A 25332-nucleotide genomic window follows, 5' to 3' on the forward strand; every position below is an offset into this window, starting at 1 on the left:
TGCAAGAACCCCAAGCAGTCCCTTCCGCCCCAGTTCACTTCCTCAGCTACTGAGGAAGAAGAGTTTGGTGGCTCTCTGCTCCCCTGGGGCAGGCTCTCTCCTTCCCATTCCTGGCCCTGAAGCTGAGTAGTTGCATCTCCCAGTGTTGACAGGGACTTCCTAGCTCCCTGGGGGTCCTTTCCACTCTCAGCTGGAGGCTCCCCTACCCCAAGTTAATCCCTAAATTGAGAAAGATAAGGAATGTTAATGAATGTCCTTCGTATACTGTACAGGGAGCAACCCCTCAGTGATACCACCAGAAGACAGAAAAAAATAATTGACTGAATGAATATGAGATTTTAAACACTTTTGCTGGGGTGGGCAACATTCCCCAGCACTTATTTTCGCACATCTGTTTCTCCTTCATTACCGTTAATATCATTCTAAATTGGAGATGACAGAAATAGCAACTGTTAACTTTTCTAATAGGGCACCCTTGGCTTTATGTTAATTCCAACCTGGTTTCCGAAGGGATAACTAACGTGTGGCATTACTGAAAACATGCAGTGGAGAAGGTTGTGGGGCCATTCTGCCTCTGTGCTTAGGAGGCAGTGACCTTGGGTGAGTAATCTAGCTGCTACAAGCCTTGATTTCCTCCTCCGTGGGATGGTGGCAGAGCCGACCACTCTCCTGTGTAGCACCGTTACAAAGATTTGATGAAAAATGACAGTGGCGCTCCATGAATGGGGCCCTATTGTGATCATACCATTACCAGAACCTCCCTTGTAACACAAACCCAAGATATGTGTTGGATGTCTCCCCAGAAATGTGACTGCCTTCTAAAAAGGAGTATGGCACTTTCCTAAGGGGAGCACAGTCACAGGTACAATGTGGAACCCAGGATTCCACCACATTCTCCTCCAAGGGCCCTTGCAAGGGTTGTCTGCTCAAATATCCTCCGTCTAAGAGAAGCTGTCCTCTGCTAGATCCACCACAGAGGCCTGAAGGCCATGTTTCCTCCCCTTCCCTGACCACCTCAAGACCTCGAGGGACTGACCCAGAGAAAGACACCTCCCCTGATATCAGCCTCTACCCAGGCTGGCCAACAACCTTCCATTACTTGGAAATTTGAATTGGGAAACCTGGAAGGACCTGGGCCATTATAGTGGGATCATGAGGGTCATGAAGTTGGGAGAAGAGAAACCATGAGAAGCAGGAGCTGCTTGAGGGAGAACGGTGGAGCTGACCTATTCCCTGATGCCATGTCCTGTCCACATCTCCTTAACACAAACTGCTTTTCTCCTGGGTCAGAAGAAATGAGAGACAGTCCAAGCCTTGTGTAGTGGGCTGAACTTGTGGCTCCAGAAAAAGATGTCCCACATCAACGCCTGGAACCTTTGAATGGGACCTTATTTAAAAGAGGGTCTTTGAAGATGTAGTTAAGGATCCTGAGATGATACCAATTTAGATTATCTAGGGGGACCCTAAATCCAATGACCAGCATCCTTTTTTTTTTTAAGATTTTATTTATTTGACATAGAGAGACACAGTGAGAAAGGGAACACAAACAGGGAGTGGGAGAGGGAGAGGGAGAAGCAGGCTTCCCGCTGGGCAGGGAGCCCAATACAGGGCTCAATCCCAGGACTCTGGGATCATGACCTGAGCTGAAGGCAAATGCTTAATGACTGAGACACCCAGGCGCCCCAACCAGTGTCCTTATAAGAAACAGAAAAGAAGAAGGTGCACAGAGACCCTGGGACGAGGGAGGCAGAGATTGACTTGTTACACTGCCACAAGTCAAGGGATGCCAGGAACCACCAGAAGCTAGAAGAGGCAAGGAAGGATAGTCCCCCAGAGCCTCTGGAGGGGGCACAGGCCTGCCAATGCTTCACTTTTGGACTTCCGGCTTCTAGAACTGTGAGAGAATTAATTTCTGTTTTGTTTTGTTTTTAATTTACTTGACAAAGAGAGAGAGCACAAGTAGGCAGAGAGGCAGGCAGAGAAAGGGGGGGAGGCAGCAGGCTCCTGGCTGAGCAGAGAGCCCGATGCGGGGCTCTATCCCAGGACCCTGAGACCATGAGCCAAGCCAAAGGCAGAGGCTTAACCCAGTGAGCTACCCAGGTGCTCCAATTTCTGTTGTTTTAAGCCATGAGGTTTGTGGCAATTTGAAACAGAAGCTCCAGGAAACAAATATATCTTGCAAACCAAAATTGCCTGAAAACAGACATACCAAAATTACGGGCAAGTCTGTCTTTGAGGAATTACTCCTACTCTATATACAAGTAGGTACCACAAGCTAGCAGCTGTTTCATTTTCATCTCTAAATATCCTTTATTGCTGCCCCTACAATAAAATAATGACAGAAATAGCAACTGTTAATTGAGGATATACTATTATGCCAGGAACTCTGATGTGTTTTATACTGAATCTTCACAGTTTTTTCTTTCATCCTCAAAGAATATCCTTCCTTTCACACTTCCTTAAAATAATTCCCATTTTACAGTTAGGGAAACTCAGGTTTAGAAAAGTGAGATAACCAGGACAGGGAGCCAGACCAAGCCCTCCAGCCCAGAACAGGAGTGTTCTCTGCTTCCTCACCCACAGTGGCCCAGACAGAAGAGAAGGGAAGATGGAAGGAAGCCAGGCGGGAGAGCTTCTAGTGGGCTCAGGCTGCCACATTGGATGGGGTGTACATGACAGGTCCAGACTGCTTCGCATCATGGCAGGCAGAAGGAAACTGGTCAGAATTCAGGTCCTAATACTACTTCCTGGCTGAGGGACTGTGGGCCACTACTTATCTTCTCAGAGCCCGTTTCTTTTCTGCAGCCACAGAGATTAGTATGGTCCTCTGTAGTATTAGGATTAAGGGGGAAGAACATTGTGTTCAGAAAGAGCGGAGTCTCCATAAAACTCTGTCCGCAGTGGGAGAAAAATGTCAGATCCTGAGGCTAAGAGTCTCCCTTGAAGCCCCAGGGCATTCCTTGAGCTAGTAATACTCAATCCTCCTAACATATGTTTACAATCTCTTTCTCTCTTTCCAGAAGATCCATTTCCCCCTTTGTGTTCAAAATTACACATTTAGGGGTGCCTGGGTGGCCCAGTGGGTTAAAGCCTCTGCCTTCGGCTCAGGTCATGATCCCAGGGTCCTGGGATAGAGCCCCGCATCAGGCTCTCTGCTCAGCGGGGAGACTGCTTCCCTCTCTCTCTGCCTGCCTCTCTGCCTACTTGTGACTTCTCTCTGTCAAATAAATAAATAAAATCTTTAAAAAAAAATTATACATTTAGGGGCACCTAGGTGGCTCAGTCAGTTAAGCGTCTGACTCTTGATTTCAGCCCAGGTCATGATCCCCGGGTCCTGGGATTGGAGCCCCACATCAGGATCCTTGCTCAGCAGAGAAACCTGCTTCTCCCTCTGCCCCTGCCCTTGCCCCAGCTCATGCTCTCTCTCTCAAATAAATAAATAAATAAATAAAATCTTACAAAAAATAAAACTATGCACTTAAAGTATTGCTTACTAAAATTACCTGACCAGAAGACTCACCAGGAGGCTTGTTAAAAATTCACATTCCAGGGCCTCATCCTAGACTCACTGAATTCAGCTCTACTGTAGGAAGACATGGGAAAGGGGGTTCTCTAATTACCAGTCCCAGGTGGCTGTTAAATTAGAAAAGTTTAGGAAACAGAGCATTAGAGCAGCTCTTCTTCAACCTTAACGTGCATGCCAAAATCTGGGGATTTGTTGAAGTGCAGACTCTGGGTCAGCCAGCTGGTTGGACCTGAGCATCTGGATTTCTCACAAGCTCCCAGGGGTTCCCCATGTGGCTGGTTGGGGAACCACACTCTGAGCAGCAGGAGTAACTAACAGGCTGATGGGAACTGAATTTAGAGGCCTTAATTATAATCCTCAGGGTCTGTCCATGTTGTACAGTCTTTGCTAGACTTTTGCCACATTAGTGTTCTTTCACTATCAGAACAACCATATGAGACGGGCATTAGCCTCGTTTTACATACGAGGGTCCCCCTCACATGGCAGTCAGGCCGACTTCTGCAGTTTCCCATGGATGCCTGTTTAGAAACGCTAAGTTCCAAAAGCATGCTCACTCATGCCTTCAGAGCAGTTGTGCCCACATAGAGCTGCTAATGACACCCCAAAGGAGAAGAGAAAGTCTGGGCACACTGTGGTTTCCTCCACCTGCCTGGGGCTGGGTTTCTGGTCATGGAGGAGTTTGGTATGGCACTTTCAAACTGTGTCATCCCTTGAAGAAATTTCCACTCTGGCGTCTCCCCTTCCTGGCACCTGAAGGGTCCCCCATCCACAGGCAGGTCCACTCTGTTGGATGGATCTGTCACTACTCTCCTACTTTTGTGATTTTATGTTTCCTTTCCCTTCCACCTAGGTACACACACTCTTTTTTAACTTTTTACTTTGAAATAATTTCAAAGAACAGTATAAATAGTAAAATGATGTAGATGCTTTGAAAACCAATTTGGCAGTTTCTTAGAAAGTTAAACAGGACTTTACCGTATGAACTAGCAATTCCACTCCTAGATATGTGCCCAGAAGAACTGAAGACTTCACAGTAGGGAAAAACAACCCACATATCCGTTGATGGATACATGGGTAAGCAAAATGTAGTATATATATATACAATGGAATATTAGTCAACCATAAAAAGATACGATGTTCTTTTTTTTTCCTTAAGATTTTACTTATTTGAGAGAGAAAGAGCTAGAGAGAAAGAGGGCACGAGCAGCAGGGAGAAGCAGAGGGAGAAGGAGAAGCAGGCTCCCCGCTGAGGAGGAGCCTGGTGTGAGGCTCCATCCCAGGACCCTGGGATCATGACCTGAGCTGAAAGCAGATGCTTAACTGATTGAGCCACCCAGGCGTCCCAAAATGAAGTTCTGATACATTCTACGGTGTGGAAGAATGTCAAAAACACTGTGATAAGTAAAAGAAGCCAGCCACATAGTATGTTATCCTATTTTTAAGAAATATCCAGAATAGATAAATCTGTAGATACAGAAATTAAAGTGGTGGTTGCCAGGGACTCAGGGGGAGGATGAAAATGAGAAGTAACTGTTTAATGGGTATGAGGTTTTTAGAACCCTGGCTGGCTCAGTTGGTAGGGCACGAGACTCTTGATCTTGTCCAGTGTCCCCCCACTGTACATCGAGCTTACATTAAAAAGAAAAAGTAAAAAAGGAAAATGGGTGTAAAATTTTCTTTTGGGCTGGTGAAATGTTTTGGAACTGGATAGAGGTAGTGTTTGCATATTAATGTGAATGTATTCAGTGTCCCTGAATTGTATACCTTTAAATGGTTAACTTCATGTTATGTGAATTTTACCTCATTTTTAAAAACAGCACTAAGTCTTATGGAAATATACATAGATATATATTTTTTTCTTTTTCTGAACTATTTATGCCAACCAAATATTTCAGCATGCATCTCCTAAGAACAAAGACATCTTACATAACTCTGATAAAATTATCAAATTGAGGAAATTTAACATTAATGCAATACTATTATCTAAGCTACAGTCCACATGCAATTTTTGCCAATTTCCCAGCAATGTCATTCACAGCAATTTTCCTCTCAATTCAGGATCTAGGATTGTACCATGCATTTAGTTGTCAAGTCTCTTTATTCTCCTTTAATCTGGAACCGTCTTTCAGTCTTTAAATTCTTTTTCTTTTTTTCTTTTTGGTCTTTCCTGACATTGCCATTTTTGAAGAGTGTAGGCCTGCTGTTTTGTGGACTGTCTCTCAGTTTGGGTCTGTCTGATGTTCCTCATGATTCAGGTTATGCATTTCTGGCAGGAATAGCCCACAGTGAGGCATCCTTCTTGATGCATCACATCAATTTGTCCCATTACTGAAGATGTCCACTTTAATCACTTGGTTCAGGTAGTGTCTGCCAGGTTTCTCCACTGTAGAACTACCATTTTTTTTTGTATTTAATAATAACAAATGGTGGGGTTTTTTTTTAATATTTTATTTATTTATTTGACAGAGAGAGAGAGCACAAGTAGGCAGAGAAGCAAGCAGAGAGAGAGGAAGAAGCAGGCTCCCCATGAAGCAGAGAGCTCTATGACGAGGGGCTCAATCCCAGGACCCCAAGATCATGACCTGAGCTGAAGGCAGAGGCTTTAACCCACTGAGCCACCCAGGTGCCCCACAAATGGTGTTTTTAAGGTCTAACAAAACTAGTTCATAAAATCATTTTTTTTAACGCCAGCTGCTATTTTTGTCACCTGTTCATTTCATTCCATCTCTACTTAGTCCAGGGAAAGCTATGATATTTATCAGAATTCATGATTTATGAATTTATAAATTTATGATACTTCCTACCCAAAGAACTCATTGGGTAGGAAGTTCCCAGTTTATGATACTTCATTTATGAAGTAAATTTATGATACTTCCTACCCAAAAATTTATGATACTTCCTACCCAAAGAACTCATTGCTTTTTGGGGGGTGACAGGTTCCAAGTTCCCCAAATTCTAGAGTACTGATTCTGCCCATTATATTAACTATTTCTTTTATCAATTTACAAAATTTATCAATTTTGTAAGCTGAACACAAGAGAAAGCTATATGAGAATAGAGGATAGAATATAATCATTTTGGCCATTGAAACCAAGCAGTTGTTAAACTGTCTTGCAAACAGTAGAGCTAATGAGTCTGGAATATTCAACTGCAGAGAATGGAAATAATATACAGGCTAATGCATAGATTTTTGTTATAAAACCTGTTTCAGGGGCGCCTGGGTGGCTCAGTGGGTTAAGCCGCTGCCTTCGGCTCAGGTCATGATCTCAGGGTCCTGGGATCGAGTCCCGCATTGGGCTCTCTGCTCAGCGGGGAGCCTGCTTCCCTCTCTCTCTCTCTGTCTGCCTCTCTGTCTACTTGTGATCTCTCTCTGTCAAATAAACAAATAAAATCTTTTAAAAAAAAAAACCTGTTTCAATATTTTGTGCTTCTCAAATGATAATAGGTTTTTCTTTAGTTGAATATCTTTAATGGACTGATTCTTTGGATTATCAGGATAAAACTAGAATTTAAATGACCTGAGAGAACACTGACAAGTAAGTACCCATGTTGGAAACATGGTTAAGCTGTGTTGTATGACTGTGAGTGCACTTGGCCTCCCCTAGTCACTTTCCCACATGTGACTAATCTTTATTGTCTCCATCATGAATTGTCAAAAGGAGGGGGGAAAAAGGCACACCGACAAAAATATATTTCTTGTGCAACTTCCAAGTATTTCTCTCACTCTGTCACTTTACTAATTTTGAGTGCTAGCAAAATGATAAAATATAACATAATTAAAGAACACATGATTATGCCTCAGATATTTGAAAAGATAGTTTCCATTCTATGATTTGCCTGATTTTCATAATTTTGGATTGATTTTACTATTAGAATCACCTATTTTACTGCAAAAAGAATTGTTTTTTTTTTTTTTTTTTATCGCCTAACAGAATGCAGGCTCAGATTCTAATAATTTCACAGTAGCTTGGAATAAGTGCACTGATCCACTCATGTTTTCAGTGCCTCTTTCTAGGAAAGATGAGGCCCCAGGCTCCTGAGAAAAACACATGAGTAGGAAGCCCAAGAAAGGGAGTCAATGGGTGTTTTAGGTCATTGCTTTCTAAATTAAAAAAACAAAACAAAACAAAAAAGCTTATATCTGGTTACATTTCTTTTTTTTTTTTTTAAAGATTTTATTTATTTATCTGACAGAGAGAGATCACAAGCAGGCAGAGAGGCAGGCAGAGAGAGAGGAGGAAGCAGGCTCCCTGCTGAGCAGAGAGCCCGATGCAGGGCTCGATCCCAGGACCCTGAGATCATGACCTGAGCCGAAGGCAGCGGCTTAACCCACTGAGCCACCCAGGCGCCCCTATCTGGTTACATTTCTAGGCCTGCCAGCCATGATGTAATTTTAAAAACAGTTATTATTTTGTACTATTTAAGTATATGTACTATTTACATGTTCACCATAGAAAAGGTAGAATATAGCACAATAAAGAAAAAATTATTCATAAATCACATGCAAAAATAATTATATGTAAATAATTGTGTAATATGAAATTTTAAGGCATGTTGTGTTCCCTTTTATATGGTGAAATTTATATGTATGTTATGCAATTTTTATATATGTAATGTAATTTATATTTTATTTCATCCATCATTTCAAGATAAAAGCTTGATTTTATGATTACACTACTTTTCTTTTTTTTTTTTTAAGATTTTATTTATTTGACAGAGATCACAGGTAGGCAGAGAGGCAGGCAGAGAGAGAGGAGGAAGCAGGCTCCCTGCTGAGCAGAGAGCACGATGTGGGGTTCGATCTCAGGACCCTGGGATCATGACCTGAGCTGAAGGCAGAGGCTTTAACCCACTGAGCCACCCAGGCGCCCCCTTTTCTTTTTTTTTAAGATTTTAATTATTTATTTGACAGAGAGACACACACAGCAAGAGAGGGCACACAAGCAGGGGGAGTGGGAGAGGGAGAAGCAGGCTTCCCGCTCAGCAGGGAGCCCAATGTGGGACTCAATCCCAGGACTCTGGGATCATGACCTGAGCCAAAGGCAGACTCTTAACAACTGAGACACCCAGGTGCTCCAATACTCACCTTTCAAAATATAACATGATTCTTAGAGGGTATAGCAAATGTTGCCATTGCTCCACTCAGAACCCCTGAACATTTTGGTGTACTTCAGACTGGCTCCCAAAGGCTACCCCCTATATCTTTGTATTTTTGTGAGCCTAAGCCTTTGGGCTGTGAAAATCCACTTTGCCCGTGAACATGACAAGTCAGAAATGTCTGAGAGTTGACCCCCCACCTTGGGAGGCTCTTCACATGTGACTGACGTATGGGGTGTAAGTACCCCAGATCCCTCACCTCTTGGCCAGGATGACTGTGACCTCTGTGTTCTATACAACTTTCTTTTTCTTTTTTAAGATTTTATTTATTTGCCAGAAAGAGAGAGCGCACTAGCAGGGGGAGCAGCAGGCAGAGCAGGCAGAGGGAGAAGCAGACTCCCCACTGAGCAAGGAGCCCGATTCAGGGCTCGATCCCAGAACCCTCAGATCATGACCTGAACCGAAGGCAGATGCTTAACAACTCAGCCACTCAGGCACCCCTCTATACTGCTTTCTGGAGTTACCTACAGGCTGGCTCTTCTGTTGCCCACTGTGGTAGCTGGCTTAATAATTTATCTTTTTAGAGACACCTGGGTGGCTCAGTCATTAAGCATCTGCCTTCGGCTTAGGTCATGATCCCAGGGTCCTGGGATCGAGCTGCATATCAGGCTCCCTGCTCTGTAGGAAGCCTGCTTCTCCCTCTCCCACTCCCCCTGTTTGTGTTCCCTCTCTTGCTATGTCTCTCTCTGTCAAATAAATAAATAAAATCTTAAAAAAAAAAAAGGAGCCTCATACAAATGTCCAGTTATAAGATAAACAAATCCTAGGGATATAGTGTACAGCATGGTTAACGATATAGTTAACAACACTGTGTTGTATATTGGAGAGTTGCTAAGAGAATAGACTGAAATGTTCTCACCAGAACAAAAAAAAAATGTGTTACTATGTGTAGTGATGGATGTTAACTAAACTTATTGTGGTCATCCTTTCCAATATATGCACATATCAAATCATTCTGTTGTGCACCTAAAACTAATACAATACTATATACCAATTATACCTCAATTTTAAAAAAAAAAAAGTTTTCCCAAAGAGCTTCTCCCTCCCTTCTGCCATGTGAGGACACAACGAGAACATGGCCAGCCATCTGTGAGCCAAGAGCAGGCTCTCACCAGATACTGAATCTTCAATCACCTTGATCTTGGACTTCTCGGCCTCCAGAACTGTGAAAAATAAGTTTCTGTTGTGTAGAAGCTACCCATTGAATGGTATTCCATTACAGCAGCCTGAATGGAGTAAACAGTTGTCTGCTGTCCCTTTTCTCAGGCCTGTGCCTGTGCCTCTCAAATCACTAACTACGCTGACTCCTTCCCTTAGGGTAGACTTATGGGGGCGGGGGCGGGGTGGGGGGCTTGGCAGAAAGAAAAGCAACTTGCCAAAGTAACTAACAGAGCCAAGATTAGAACTGCAAATCACTCCAGAGCCAACTGTCATAACTTCTGGATGAATGGCTTCCCCAATTTGGGGATGCCCACCAGGATCCTCAACTTTGGATTAGCAGGGATCAAAAAGGTGCAGGGATGGGCGCCTGGGTGTCTCAGTGGGTTAAGCCGCTGCCTTCGGCTCAGGTCATGATCTCAGGGTCCTGGGATCGAGTCCCGCATTGGGTTCTCTGCTCGGCGGAGATCCTGCTTCCCTCTCTCTCTCTCTGCCTGCCTCTCCATCTACTTGTGATCTCTCTCTGTCAAATAAATAAATAAAATCTTAAAAAAAAAAAGGTGCAGGGAGGAGGTAGCTTTCTCAGGCACTGTTAAAAAGGGCCCACTGCTCAGCCCACAGAATTTGCCACCACCGCCAAGGCCACCCCAGCAAAGAAGACCTTCCTCATCAGCCCCATGTCATGCTCGTGAGACCACACCTTGTTTTACCCTCACTCCTCTATACCTAAATGCCTGGAGGGGGGCAGCCAGAGGGCCTGGGCCAGCCAGAGGGCATGGGGTGATCCGAGGCTCATACCTAGGCAGTGCATGGGCTGCTTGAAACAGGAGCAATGGCTGTCTTTGTTCTTGAATAGTGTTCCTGTTGCCTTGGGCTGGCAGAAGCCGTGGCTTTGCCCTCCATGCGGCAGATGGGCAGAAAGTTTGGGCAGTCTGCATGCCTGGCGCAAAGCCCCAAAGGACACACAAATGTCTTTGTGGTGGATGCCAGGGCTGAACCGTGCCACAGAGAGCCGTGTGATGTCCTTTAGAAAGGACAAGGCATCTTTCCTTTCAAAGGAAAACCCATGTTTCAGAACCACTAGGGAGTAAGTAGCCAGACAACATGAAATCATTATCCTTTGTCCCTCTGGGACGGAGTGTGAGGTTGCAAATTTCCCAAGGAAAGCATGTGATTCCTTTCTGTAAAGCATGATTCATTCCAGAAAAGTCCACTTTGTTCTCCTAGTGACAGGGAATTAGAATCAGTATCTTGAACATACAAACAGAGCAGCGTCCCCTATTATCACATAACAAAAAGAATCCAATTTTGTAAGACTGAGAATTAGGAGGAATAATGGTGTTCATAGTTTTCTGAACATTCCAGTCTCAGCTTGTGGAAAGAACAATTTTATGTAAAAATCTCTGTTTTACCTTAAAATCTAGTGCAGCCCTCATGGTGAACCCACGGGTCATTACCTGAAATCCTCCTGTGCAGCCATGAACCTAATGAGAACAGAAGTTAGCTTCATTGGCTTTTCACCGCAGCTCATCTGGATTTGCAGGAAGGACTCAGGTCTGCGTGCAGCTCTAGCCCTCCACTCAGAGGCCAGCTTGCTCCCTGGAAGGTCCTGATACGGACCCTCTTCAGGATTATGATTAACTGAAAGGTACCCAGGTCTTCCTCTTGCAAAAAGGTCATCTCTCCTTTACCTTGTCCTCAGGTCCAGGCATTTAGACGCTTTCTTTCTTCTTTCCTTCTAGCACCGTCCTCTCCAGCTCCCTGCCTCTCAAGCCTAGAGCTGTCTTCCCAGCTTTCCTTTCCTTACTGCTATTGTCTTATATTGTATTTTTTAAATTCTACACCCAGTGTGGGGCTCAAACTCACAGCCCCTGGATCAAGGGTCACATGCTCTACCAACTGAGCCAGCTGGGTACCCCTCCTTTCTGCTCTTGTAGAAAACTCCACATGCCTTTTTCACAGAAGGCTTTCACCACTAACTGCAGGAAGAATGAGTACGAGAAAGAGTATCCTCAAATATGGGAAAGAAGACTTTTTTTTTTACAATCATCAAATTGCAGAATGGCTATTGTGTAGATGAGATGAGGTCATGTAGAGGGGCACTTTGGGTGGCTCAGCTAGTTAAGCATCTGACTCTTGGTTTAGCTTTGGGTTGTGGTCTCTGGGTCAGGGGATTAAGCCCCCACTTTGGGCTCCACAGTCAGCTTGGAATCTACTCAGGATTCTCTCTTTTCCTTTCCCTCTGTGCCTCCCCCTCCACTCTTTCTCTCTCAAATAAATAAATAAATCTTAAACAAATAAATGGACTCATATACAAAAAGTAGGCAACCCAAGGAAGAGAAAGAAATGGTAGAGTGGCAAATACGGGACATGCTGATAAGGGACTTGCTAAGCTGAGCTGTGTGGGCAATAACGGCCACCTCCTAATGTTCTCACACTAAGGGTTTAATTCAGAGCTGTCCAGTAGAAATGCAATGCAAACCACATATGTAATAATACACTTTTTAGCAGTCCTATTTTATTTTATTTTTTTTTTTATTTGACAGAGAGAGATCACAAGTAGACAGAGAGGAAGGCAGAGAGAGAGAGAGAGGGAAGCAGGCTTCTTGCTGAGCAGAGAGCCCGATGTGGGACTCGATCCCAGGACCCTGAGATCATGACCTGAGCCGAAGGCAGCGGCTTAACCCACTGAGCCACCCAGGCGCCCCTAGCAGTCCTATTTTAAAAGGTAAATAGGAACAGGTAAGCTTCATTTTAATAACATTTTTAAAACACGTTATCATTTCAACATGTAACCAATATAAAAATCTCATGACATAGTTTGCAGTCTTTTTTTAATACGAACTCTATGAAACCTGATCTGTGTTTTACACTTCACATGTCTCAGTTTGGACTGTCCATGTTTTACTCTATAGTCACATATGATAATGGCTGTCATAACAGACAGCTTAGGTCTAACACATCTTATTCTGTCCTCTCTCCAAAATGAGAACTATTACTACACCCCTGGTACAGATGAGGAAACTGAGGCTGAGAGCCATTCAGTAACTTGTCAAAGTGGTCAGCAATGAATAAGGATTTCATTTCTTAAAAGATTTTATTTATTTTTTTTGAGAGAGAGAGAGAGAGTGAGCACACGAGCAGGTTGGGGAGGGACAGAGGGAGAAGCAGACTCCCTACAGAGCAGGGAGACTGATGCAGGCAGGACTCGATCCCAGGACCCTGGGATCATGACCTGTGCTGAAGGCAGCTGCTCACCTGACTGAGCCTCCCAGGCACTCTAGAAGTTTCACTATTAAACAGAATCCCATTTGAATCCTGGCTCTGCCACTTCCAACTTCCAGGACCTCTGGTAGCTTGCTTAAAGTCTCCCGGCCTCAATTTCCCCATAATTAGAATGAAAGAAATAAAATAATGCCTACTACTAGAGTGGCTAAAAGGATTAGAGATTGTGGATGCAGAGACCTATCAAGTAGCTAGCACATAAAAACAGCTTACTAGATACTGGCTATTCTGCTACAAAGGACTGAGCAGAACGTCTCCGTGCAGGGGACATGAACACTGCTTCTTTGGGTCTAAGAGCTGAAAATGGGCTCCCCGCTGTCAGTCTTTTCCCTGCACCTAGCACCCTCCTGCCCCCAGCTGGCTGCCACAGACCCAGACTGCCCGGCCCAGCAGTTCTAGCCTCCTGCTCAGTGGCACACCGCCCCTTCGGGAGCCAGGAATCTCTCTCCTCCCTGTCTTTCTCCCTGGGAGATTTGCTTTCTACCCAGTCACCGGTAAACTAATAGAATCTCAATACGTCTGTGCTAGTTATCTATCACAGCATCACAATGACCATAAGACATTGTGACTTAAAACAACAACATGTATTTTGCTCACAAATCTGCAACCCGGTCATAAATCGAAGTGCGCAGTTTGAGAGGGGTTTCATGTATCCATTCGGTGCCAGGCACCCTGCAGATTCTGTGGACGTGGAAAGAAATCTGATTGCATCCCTGCCTCTCACGGAGCCATGAATCTGGTAGAAGTCCTACAGAGCCGCCTGCGTTCTGCTTCTGTATTAGCCACTCCTCAGGGAGGTCACACCTCAGGAATTCCTTGTCAGTTTGTGGGGTGCAATTTTTAATCGAGGCAGCATCAATGTCTTCACCTCCAGGGACTTTCAAACCCAAGCCCGTGTGGTGAGGCAGGGAAGACTATAACATATAGAAGGGTTTGGGTGGGCCATCTGTGTTAGAAATGGACCGAAAGGAATTCCCATAAAGTAATTTCATTTTAATTCTGAAGGTGGATTTTTTTTTTTTTAGCTTAAAAAACTTCACTGTGGTTATTGTTCTCCATAATTGTACTTTGACAAGACCAGCGCTCTAACCTCTGAGCTACGGAGCTAACTGCTGTCACTGTACTTTTCAGTGTTCTCTATTCTACTTGAAGTAAAAATAGTTAATTTGCAAAGTTCAACATCTTCTAGGGGCTTTGGTTCATGAAAGCTGACTCAGCATGTGTTTCTAACTCTTCCCCACCTAAGCCCCACTGAAGTGGCAGAGGAATTATAACAATCCTGTGAGCCTGTGCCGTGCTGGGAGCTAGATGGGGTGCCACCAAGAGATGAGAGCAGTAAGGAATTTTAAAGTGAGAGGAACAGCAATATCTCATAAAACTGGACTCAGCCCTATGGAACCCAAAGAAAGCGTCTTCCCCCAAAAGTGAAATTTCCCAGAAGTATCATGGAAAACCCCCAAGAAAAGAGGCAACAAGAGCTGGGGAAAGGATTGAGCCGTGGGTAGACAACTTGACAACTTTTAAAAGGCAGCAAAACTTGGCTTTGCTTGTCAGAGGCTGACTCTGGAATATCGCCCTCAGGAAAACCTGTTAGAACCTGGTTGTAAAAAGGAAGGTTCTCTGCATAAAACTCCCTGAGGGGAGACTGGACCCAGGACTTCTTGGGTAATGGCCCAGGTAAGCTCTGCCGCAGTGAGGAACAGGGAGCTCCATATCTAGAAGACACTGGAAAGGAAAGGCCACCTAGTGGCACTCCCTACCTCTCTGGTCTCTCTCACAGTCACTGGAGCAAAAACTCACCTTGTCAGAACATGCATTGGCCGGCATGTGTACAGGGAGTGTCTTACTCGATCTAGACCATCATCTACAAATATAAACAAAAAAAAACAACTTTACCAGATACTTGAGGAAAATCAGTAGTGCAGGAGAAAGTCATCTAAATTGGTACAAGAATGGGAAGAAAGCCTTAATTATGTATTTCGAGTCTCCTCAGATGGTCACAGTTAGCAGACCAATAACGGACAAGGAGAAAGTATGTGAAAGTAAGTAAAGAAAGGATTATTATCCAGGGAACCTGGGTGGTGCAGTTAGTTAAGCAAGCTTCCGACTCTTGGTTCCAGCTCAGGTCCTGATCTCAGAGTTGTGAGATGGAGCCCAATGCACGGCCCTGTGCTCAGTGTGGAGTCCTCTTGTGGGTCTCTCTCCCTCCCGCTCATGCTCTCTCCCTCTCTCCAATAAATAAGTAAATCTTTTTTTAAAAAGAGAAAGGATTATTATCTATAACAAGCAAAGAGATTCTATAAATCAGTAAATGAAAAAACAAACTTCCTGCTAGAAAAATGGGCAAAGGATAATTATAGGTCATTCATATAAAAAAAAAAAAAAGTGGTCTATAAATGGAAATGCTCAATTTCAATATTTGGGTTTTTTTGTTTACTTTTTTTTTTTTTTAAGATTATATTGATTTAGAGGAATCTGGGTGGCTCAGCCTGTTGAACGTCTGCCTTCAGCTCAGGTCATGATCCCAGGGTCCTGGGATTGAGTCTCACGTCAGGCTCTGGGCAGGGAGCCTGCTTCTCCCTCTCCCTCTGCCTGCCGCTCGCCTTTCTTGTGCTCTCTCTCTCTGTCAAATAAACACATAAATCTTTTTTAAAAGATTAGTATGTTCTCAGCAGATTGAGAGAAAGAACATGAGCCTGACGTGAGGCTCAGAGGGAAAAGCTGACTCCCCACTGAGCACAGAGCCCCACCCGGGCACTCCATCCCAGGACCCTGAGATATGATCTGAGCCGAAGTCAGACGCTTAACTGACTGAGTCACCCAGGCGCCCCTCAGTTTCATTGTTAACTAAGAAAATACAAATTAAATAAGATATATTTTTGTTTATCAAATTGGTAAATTTAAAAGGTTAATCAAATACATTTTTGGTGAAGGTGCATAAGGAGCTCACATGCTGTTGGAGGCAAAGCTCTTTTTCGAAGGCAATTTGGCAATACCTATGACAATTTTAAATGCTCCTAGCCTCTGACCTAGCGATTCTGCTTTAGGTAATCCAAACTCCAGAAATGTTTGCATGTATGCACAGAGATACATGTAGAAGAAAGTTTGCTGCCTTAGTCTTTTTAATAGTAAACAACAAAAGAACGGAAAGCCACATGTCCTACGGTACAGGCACAATTAAGTACACATGGTACATACAAGTACAATGTACATACACACCGCTGTCACATTTTTTTAAAGTGGCCAGTCTAGGGGCGCCTGGGTGGCTCAGGGCGTTGAGCCGCTGCCTTCGGCTCAGGTCATGATCCCAGGTCCTGGGTTTGAGCCCCACATCGGGCTTTCTGCTCAGCGGGAAGCCTGCTTCCTCCTCTCTCTCTCTGCCTGCCTCTCTGCCTACTTGTGATTTCTCTCTGTCAAATAAATAAATAAAATCTTTAAAAAAAAAAAAAAAGTGGCCAGTCTACATATTCTGACGTGGAAAGATTTCTAAATTGTACATATGTAGTACAAAACAAAAAAGTCACAAACAAATACATCGAGTGTGACCTCATTTCCTTCCTTCATTCAGCAAATGTGTTGACCAATGTCTGTATGCTGGGCCCTGGAATGAGGTTGGGGATTCCACAGTGAAGATGACCTTCTAGTGGGCATGTGAGATGATTATTAAATACATACATTAACAAGACGATTACAGATTGTGATGAGCTCCATGAAGGAATAACGTGGGGGATGAAAGAATGATTGGGGAAGGGAAAGTTCCTTGGAAGAGGTGACTTTTTTAAGATACTGAAGGATGAGAATGATTTGGCCAAGTGGGGAGTTGTAAGAGGACACTCTTGGGCAGAGGGAAAGGAAGCATGGTGTGAGAGAGAAGAGGCAGGAGAGGACGTAAGACACTGGTCCATGAACAGGGGATTGGAAATCAGCCTTTGGGGCAGTGACAGTGCTGCCAAGTCAGAGCTGCAAGCAGAGGGGTGGGGGGAGTAGATAGTGGGGAGGGGCGACGAGTTCTGACAAGCTGGGGTACTAAAAGACCCTGATGCACTTGCTGCCACTACCAAGAACAAGGACAGGAGTCAAATGGAGAGGAAGACAGTTGAGCTGAGAGATTAAATCCTCAATGAATAAAGTGCAGAAAGCAGCCAGCTGGTTGATGGCAGCATGGAGCCGTGCCAAGGGGTAGAGAAAGCTGTCAAGACCTTCCAAAGTCATTTAGGTCTTTGAGAGAGAAAGAAGGTGGAATGGTTTTGGCCGTAGCTCTGGCGAGTAAAGTGGACCACTAGTCCCCTTCTGGCCCTAATGGACTTCTTGTTTGTTTGTTTGTTTGTTTAATGTATAGCAAATGGTCTGGAATGATATGCTCCAACCTAGAAACGTGGCTCTTTTGGGTGTGAAAACTTCTCTTTTGACTCAGGTACTTCTGTTTGGTTGGTTGGTTTCTTTTTCTTTTTCTTTTTTTTTTTTTTTAAGATTTTTACATATTTATTTGACAGAGAGTGCACAAGCAGGGGGAGCAGTGGGCAGAAGGAGATGCAGACTCCCCACCGAGAAGGGAGCCCCATGTGGGACTTGATCCCATGACTCTGGGATCGTGACCTGAGTCGAAGGCAGACGCTTAACTAAATGAGCCACCCAGGCACCTCTGTTTGTTTCTTATTAACAATGAGCGTCTATGAATGCAAACATGCATTTGAGAGTTTTTTAAACAGTGAAAATAAAGGATAGGATTAATGATGGGGAGGGGAAAGCCAACATAAACATTATACCACCCCCATCACAACTATTAACAGAATAATTTTCATGGACAGTAACAGGTCTCGGGGTGTACAGGTTGGCATCACAGGGCTCCCCTAAATCCTATAAAATCAGCCACTAGATTTCTTTGATGGAGGAGTTACACTCACCTTCCTCTCTCACTGCTCTGATGCTAGAAATGAGCAGTAAAAAAAACCATAATGGGTCCAAAGGGGCCATTATAATTGATTGGATAGTCAAGATATTCTCAAATTTTAAAAGGAGACATCATTATGAATCTATCATGCTAAAACTTATCTTGACAAGATTAAAAAGAGTTATCTCTTGAAGCTGATAATAAAAAAAAAAAAGAAAGAAGAGAAAAAGGAAAGTTTGTGAAATGTTGGAAGTCTCTGAGTCAGTCTCTATTATTATAAAGTGCAGTATCTTTGGGTGTTTGTTTCTCCTCAGTCCCCTATCTGCCTTCCTTTCTTGGTTCTCAGACCATTCCAGGAGAGAGAACTGTCTCAGTTCCAAAATCTTTGAGGAACCATCTCCCTGTGTCCTGGCGGCCTTTGTATGTTTTGAATGGGTGTGGTTCTTGCCTGCAGGTGGGTTATGATCCAGCCGTGTGTCTCAGGAGGAGTGAAGACTTTATAAGGCCACTCTGTGCTCCTCTCCAAATGTAATGAATCAGGATATATGTGGGTGGGGCCTGGAAATCTCTACACTTTTAACAAGATTCCCCAGGCGATTCTCTTCTGCTTAGTGAAGTTTGGCAAATACTGAACTAGGGGCTTGAAGGAGGTAACTGGGGGTCATTTCAGAGGTAGAACCACCAGCAAGCATGTAGCTCACGCTATGACTTCCCTCCTTCTTGGGCATGCCGCTTGACAGGTGACATTCATGAAATTATATACTTAATAATAGAAAGATGTAGAGGAAATTATCAGACCAAAGTTGTTGCATTGTCATTTTGTTGCATTTTTTTTTGAAGCAAGCGAAACTGAAACACGGTATATCTATTATGTTGAGTTTTACATGAAATAATGGAGGTTCAATTTCTTTTTTTAAGTCAAGAAAAGTCATCTCTCAAATCTCTGAATGTTCTGAACGCTGGCATTTAATCTTTAGATCCTGTAACCTGTCTCAAAGTCCAGTCGAAACCTGAAAAAACAAGGCCAGATGTTCTCCCATATACACACCTGATATTTGGCCCTCCTGAAAATAAACCAAGAAACTCAAGGCACGTGAGGCAGAATCAGATCCCAGCAATTACATAGCCTTGTTTGTGGAGCAAATGAAAAAAATTATTACATGTTTTATTGCACTTCACAATCTATTTACAACTGCCTAGTCATTCTGAGTTTTTGAAATGAAAAGCCCTGTAATAAAAAATAATAGAGGGGGTACTCTATTGGAAAAATGGTAATGGAACTGTAAAAAAGAAAAATAAATTATACCATTGTTGTTCTTTAGTAATCATTCAATAGTCACCAAAAAAAAAAAAAAATTAGGATTCAGGCACAGTTCTAGGTACTCAACAACAGCAGTAAATGAAACTAAACAAGCATGTTTGTTCTCATGGAGATTCTAGTTGGGAAGGAGATAAATAAATAAATATGGAGAATATCTTGTGGTAAGAGAAGCTATGAAGAAAATTAAGGCAGGGTTCGAGGGCAGAAAGTGAGGAAAGGTTTATTTTGGGGAGGAGAGGATGTAACTAATTTAGATGGGCCAGTGGGGGGAGGGGCCAAGGTGACATTTGAGCAGAAACAAAGGAGTTAGGGAGCGAGGCAAGCGACTTGAGGGGGGAGGAGGGAGGTGGGAAGTGGGAGCATATGGATCTGTTCTGGCAGACAGATCAGCAAGAGCAAAGGTCCTGAGGCAGAAGTGTGCTGGGTACCTTTTTTTAAAAAGATTGATAGATTGATTGATTTTAGAGTGGGAATGGTGTGGGGGGCAGCGGGTGGGGGACAGAGGGAGAGAATCCTCAGACTCCCCGCTGAGCCGGAAGCCTGACGACATTCTGAAGTGGAGCTTAATCTCAGGACTATGAGATCATGACCTGAAATCGCAAGTCAGACAAGTAACTGCTTAACTTACTGAGCCACTCAGGTGCATTTAAGAAACAGCTAGGGGGGCGCCTGGGTGGCTCAGTGGGTTAAAGCCTCTGCCTTCAGCTCGGGTCATGATCCCAGGACCCTGGGATTGAGCCCCTGTATCGGGCTCTCTGCTCAGCAGGGAGCCTGCTTCCTCCTCTCTCTCTGCCTGCCTCTCTGCCTACTTGTGATCTCTGTCTGTCAAATAAATAAATAAATCTTAAAAAAAAAAAGAAAAAGAAAAGAAAAAAAAGAAACAGCTAGGAGCCTGTTCAAGGGGAAAAGTAACAGGATGAAATCAGAAAAGTGGCTGGGATTGTGAGCTCATATAGGACCCGGTAGATTTATTTAGATTTAGATTCGGCCCAGAGCTGGAAAGCCATTGGAGAAGTGACCTAATCTGACTTATGATTTGCAGATTCAGAACAGTAAAGAGGTCACGGGTAGAAGCAGAGAGGCTGATCGGAGGCCACAGCCAGGAATCCACGTGAGAGGTGAGGACAGTTGACAGGGAGGGCAGCTGTGAAGGTGGTGAAAAGTGCTTCCTCTTGGTTGTCAACTGAAGAGCTGACTGGGAAAAGATTTCTCTGTACAAACCCATGTTTCTTGAGTCACCTTCTGGTTAGGTGTGCCCTCTGCCCTGACCAGTTTAGGGAAGGGAAGAAATCTTCTGGTTTTTGGGAAACCAGGGAAATCTCCAATTTGTTGGAGTCACGCTCTTTCCCATTCCAGATTAGTCTATTCTTGCCAAGGGAAACAATGTCACCCCCCAAAGACCTTTCCCTGGGAAGATTCCACTGACTGCTCTCTAATCCTTGGGCTTTCAAAGGCAAAAATCTCCTAACCCCCTGGGGAAAATAGCCTTGATGAAGACACAGCATTGGAATATTCGAAAGGACAGAGGACTCAGCTTAGCAAGCTGGTTTAGCTAGAGTATTAATGATTATGGCAAACTGTAGAAAAACTCATCCCTATATCCCAGCATCCGCATATTTGCAAAGCCTGTTAAATGAAACAGGTAGCCCTCCCAGGGATGCTTAGTATAGAAAAGAGGCCCTCTGAAGACTGCTGCAAAGAAATAATCTTAGGATAGAAGCTGCAGCATAGAGAGGGTATCTTTGGCCACGGTAGGGGTGGGAGGAGATGTCTGATTCCTATTAGTAGGCAGCTTCCCATCCTCTTTCTGCATTTCATTCTTGTATTTGTTCATTCATTAACTCATTAACTGATCCATTCATTCATCCAGCAGATTTATCAGATACCTACTCTATGCCAGGCACAGTTCTGAGCTCTGGGGCACAGAGACTTAAAAACAAAAGCAAAAACAAAAACCAGACAATGCCAACTGTGAAGGAATTTGCACAGTTGGAAGGCCACCTCTTATTCTGTGGCCCAGCACAAACGTGGGTCCTCTGCAGGGCCCCAAAGCCATGAACCCTAAGGGTCTCCTGCATGTGCCCTCAGTCCCTCAGGAGGCTCTCTCTCCAAACACGTGGGGTCTACCACTTCAGCACAGGGCAGTTCCCATTTTACTCCTTACCTTGCAGCGGAAGGAATCAAAACTAGATGGAAAGAACTTTCTGATTTGGAGTCTGAGCCCTGGGAAGCAGCTTGTGTCTTCGCTGGTTGAATGTATTTTAAACCTGCTCCCCAGGGGCGCCTGGGTGGCTCAGTGGGTTAAGCCTCTGCCTTAGGCTCAGGTCATGATCTCAGGGTCCTGGGATCCAGCCCCCGCATCGGGGTCTCAGCTCAGCGGGGAACCTGCTTCCCCTTCTTTCTCTCTGACTACTTGTGAGCTCTCTCTCTCTCTGTCAAATAAATAAATAAATAAATAATTTAAAAATAAAATAATAAAATAAAAAATAAAAAATAGAATAAAAAATAAAAATAAACCTCCCCCCCCCATGTAAATGTGAAGAGAAAAAAAAATTCAAGATGCAAACACATACATACAGAATGATACCTATTTGGTAAAAAAAACAAACAAACAAACAACAGTATATTTATACTCATACATATGTGAGGAGAAAATACTGAAAGGAAACACAGCTAAATGTTTCTGGGGTTATCTCAGGAGATATGGGATTTATGGGAGAATTTTTTGTGTTTCCTTTACCTTTCCTTCATTTTCCAATTTTCCCATACCCAGGGTGTATTACCTCTATTATTATTCAAAAGCAACTTTTTGCAAACTAGTTAATGATCTGCCACCATTTATGTAGTGCCACTTACTCAAACTCCAAAAAGCCCTCTAGAGGTCTAGAGGTCTAGAGACCTTTGGAAAGCTGCCGCTGAAGTTCCTTGAATCCTCAACAGTGAGCTTGAGCTCATCTTCATTTTATCGATGAGCAACAGCCTCGGGAAGGTAAACATCAGGTCCCAGGCGGGTCGGAACAAGAACGCATGCGCGCGCTCGCGGCTGCAGTATCCCTAGCAATATGGAGCCTCCCTAGAATGTGTACACCCATCACCTTTGTTACCACGCAGATTGGAAGCAGCCCCCACGTGTCGCCGGTGCTGTTGGTCCACAGACCACACAGGAGTAGCAAGGGCCTTAGAGACTTTAGGTCCCTTATCCCTCCGGGCCTCGGTTTCCCCAGCTGTCACTCAGGAACTCTAGTGTCTGCTCCAAGGGGGTGGTTATGAAGGTAAAATGAAAAGACGCTATCTGTAGAGCATTTCGCACGCTGCCTAATCCACATGAGGGCTCAGAAATATTAGACGTTTTTCACAAACCCAGTGCTCCCTCCCCGAGTTACACCATACTCTTCAATATCCGCCAGCCTTACTGGAATCTATCAATGCCTCTCTTATTCCAACTGCCCCCAAGCACAGTCTCAACTCACCCACACGTAGATGTAAATATTGTCTAAGGGGCCTCTGTTTGCAAGAAGGCCCAGGAAAATACTAGGTCTTTCTTTGCTGCAGAAATTTACTTTGCTCTTTTTTAAAAAGGTAAGGGATCTTTGGATGAAATGTTTGCTTGGGGGCTGAGAATTAAAATTTATGTCCCTGAACCCATCAAAACAATTTGTTGTGAAAATTTCAGTTTTAAAAATTACTGCAAAGAACCTTGAAGGAAGAAAATGGGAAGGGGGAGGGGGCGTGTTGTTTGTTTGTCTCACAGACACTTCAGAGGGTTTCCTTTTCACACAGATGGAAGGAGAGGGTGGTGACAGGGAGCCAAGAGCACAGGGGAGGACATGGAGGGGGCAGTAAAGAAGACCCAAGAAAGAAGCCCTGTTTATAATCAACAAACTTTCTGCTTCACTATGTTAATTCTCTGAGATCCCAATGTTGGAGGAACAGAGCTTCCTGGGCAAATGATGATTGTCTCACTAGCTCAAATAAATCCCAACAAGGAGGGAAAAACTAATTAGAATGGATGAAAGACAATTCACCTGAGTTTTGTTTTCCTCTTCTTTACCCCATAAAGGATGGTTGGGGAGGGGAAGGTGGGATGCTGCCTTCTGATGATTACTGGAATGTGCCCACCTGGGCAGGAGCTCAAGCCCAGCACTTTTCGAAGTGAAATTTTCGAAGTGACGACGTCTCCGGGCTGATTCAATGGCTTAATTAGACAATCTGGGTTTTGGCTGTCAGTCTAGACAGTCATTTTTTTTTTTTTTAAGATTTTATTTATGTATTTGACAGACAGAGATCACAAGTAGGCGGAGAGAGGAGGAAGCAGGCACCCCGCTGAGCAGAGAACCCGCTGCAGGGGCTCAATCCCAGGACCCAGAGATCATGACACTAGCCAAAGGCAGAGGCTTTAACCCACTGAGTCACCCAGGTGCCCCAAGTCTAGACAGAGTCTTGACTGAAGAATGGTTATGGCTGTGACTGGGAAAAGGAAAGAGCAAGGAGATTCCAAAGGTTTGTGGGGCTTCCAGGGACCTTTTTTTTTATTCCCTCAAGGTGTGGTCTGGCTGCTGGACTTCCATAGGTCCACCCACACAGCTCTGGCTACAGCGTGTTTTGTTCTAGTGGGTGGCACGAGGGACCCCTGAATTCTCTCCACATCACCCTTTTTGTATCATGCATTTAGGTCCACCCCACCAACTCGATGCACAAAGGCTGCAAATATCAGGGGCTAATAAATGCACAATGATGACAGCATCAGAAAGCACTGAACAGTTTGTGGAGCCCCTCCCCTCGTGACCTTGTTTGATCCTTAGGACAACCCGTGAGGTATGGCTTAATACCATCATTTTATAATTAAGAAAACAAGGATCAAAGATTAGGTGACAGGACCCAATCACACAGCAAGTGCAGTGTTGAATAATATTGAGGCAACCAAGTATGAAATGTGAAGTAAATAATGTATCTAATACAGAATAAATAAACGTTCCCCAACTTAATGATGAAGTTTAGTGAAATTTGTATTCTGGTCAGACTGAGGCTATTTTAGGCAAATGGCTTACTATTTAAGTACCTCTGTGTACTTTTCCACCTATGACCGGTTGGACAGCTGTTTGCTCATTCACTCATTCATTCATTTATTCATTCAACAAATATGTATTGATTGGCTGCTGGGTGAAACCCCAGAGGATGGGAAAGAAGACACCCTGCCCACCAGAGCTTTGAAGGGGAGGCGGAAAAGGGAGGGATGCCAAAGCAGCTGCAGACACCAGTGTGGCTGTAAGAATCTTCAAGAAGAACGCCCACAGGCTGTTCAGGAGGGTGGGGAGGAAAGGGGGGCCCGGTAAGTGGTGAGAATCCTCTTCTGCTGCTGGTGCAGGAAATGTGAGTCTGAGTCCCAGCCTCTAAAGCTACATTTTGCAATCCAGTTTCTTGTGTTGCATTGCTCTCGGTTCAGCACAAGGCATTCTACTAAGTTATGAGTTTGCATGTTCTTAGGGTTTGAAATTCAGTTGAGGAAAATTATAGTTGTTATTTATTGTCATCTGTGGGTAGCTGACCCACAGATGGGAGGCTGGGCTCTGGAGTCAGTCCTGAGTTTGACTTCTGGGCTCTGCCACCTAACATCTGTGTAACTGTTCCCAGTTACTTACAGAGAGGTAAGTAACCTCTCTGTAAGACCAAATTTTCTCGTAAGTAGGTGATAATAAATGCAGCTGCCTTATAGGGCAGTTGCAAAGATTAAGTGGAATAATGCAGGTGAAGTGCCTAAGCCATAGAAAGCAATCAATACATCTCAGCTAGTAATTATTTTTTTTTTAAAGATTTTATTTATTTATTTGACAGAGAGAAATCACAAGTAGGCAGAGAGGCAGGCAGAGAGAGAGAGGAGGAAGCAGGCTTCCCGCTGAGCAGAAAGCCCGATGTGGGGCTCGAACCCAGGACCTGGGATCATGACCTGAGCCGAAGGCAGCGGCTCAACCCACTGAGCCACCCAGGCGCCCCTCA

General features: G+C 44.1%; 1 long non-coding RNA gene across 3 annotated transcripts in view; it reads left to right on the top strand.

The window, feature by feature from the left end:
* The window catches only part of LOC125105045 (uncharacterized), a 45082-nt gene that overhangs the window by 19424 nt on the left and 326 nt on the right, over positions 1-25332 (top strand). For 2 of the 3 annotated variants that reach the window (XR_007128792.1, XR_007128794.1), the window contains 4 exons: positions 469-600; positions 4529-4600; positions 20381-20456; positions 23399-24947. This is a non-coding gene — a long non-coding RNA (uncharacterized LOC125105045). Of the gene's footprint in view, positions 1-468; positions 601-4528; positions 4601-20380; positions 20457-23398; positions 24948-25332 lie in introns of those variants that run through there. The other variant, XR_007128793.1, reaches the window with a different exon arrangement.

Source organism: Lutra lutra, chromosome 1, assembly GCF_902655055.1.
Source record: "Lutra lutra chromosome 1, mLutLut1.2, whole genome shotgun sequence".
Classification (NCBI taxonomy): Eukaryota; Metazoa; Chordata; class Mammalia; order Carnivora; family Mustelidae; genus Lutra; species Lutra lutra.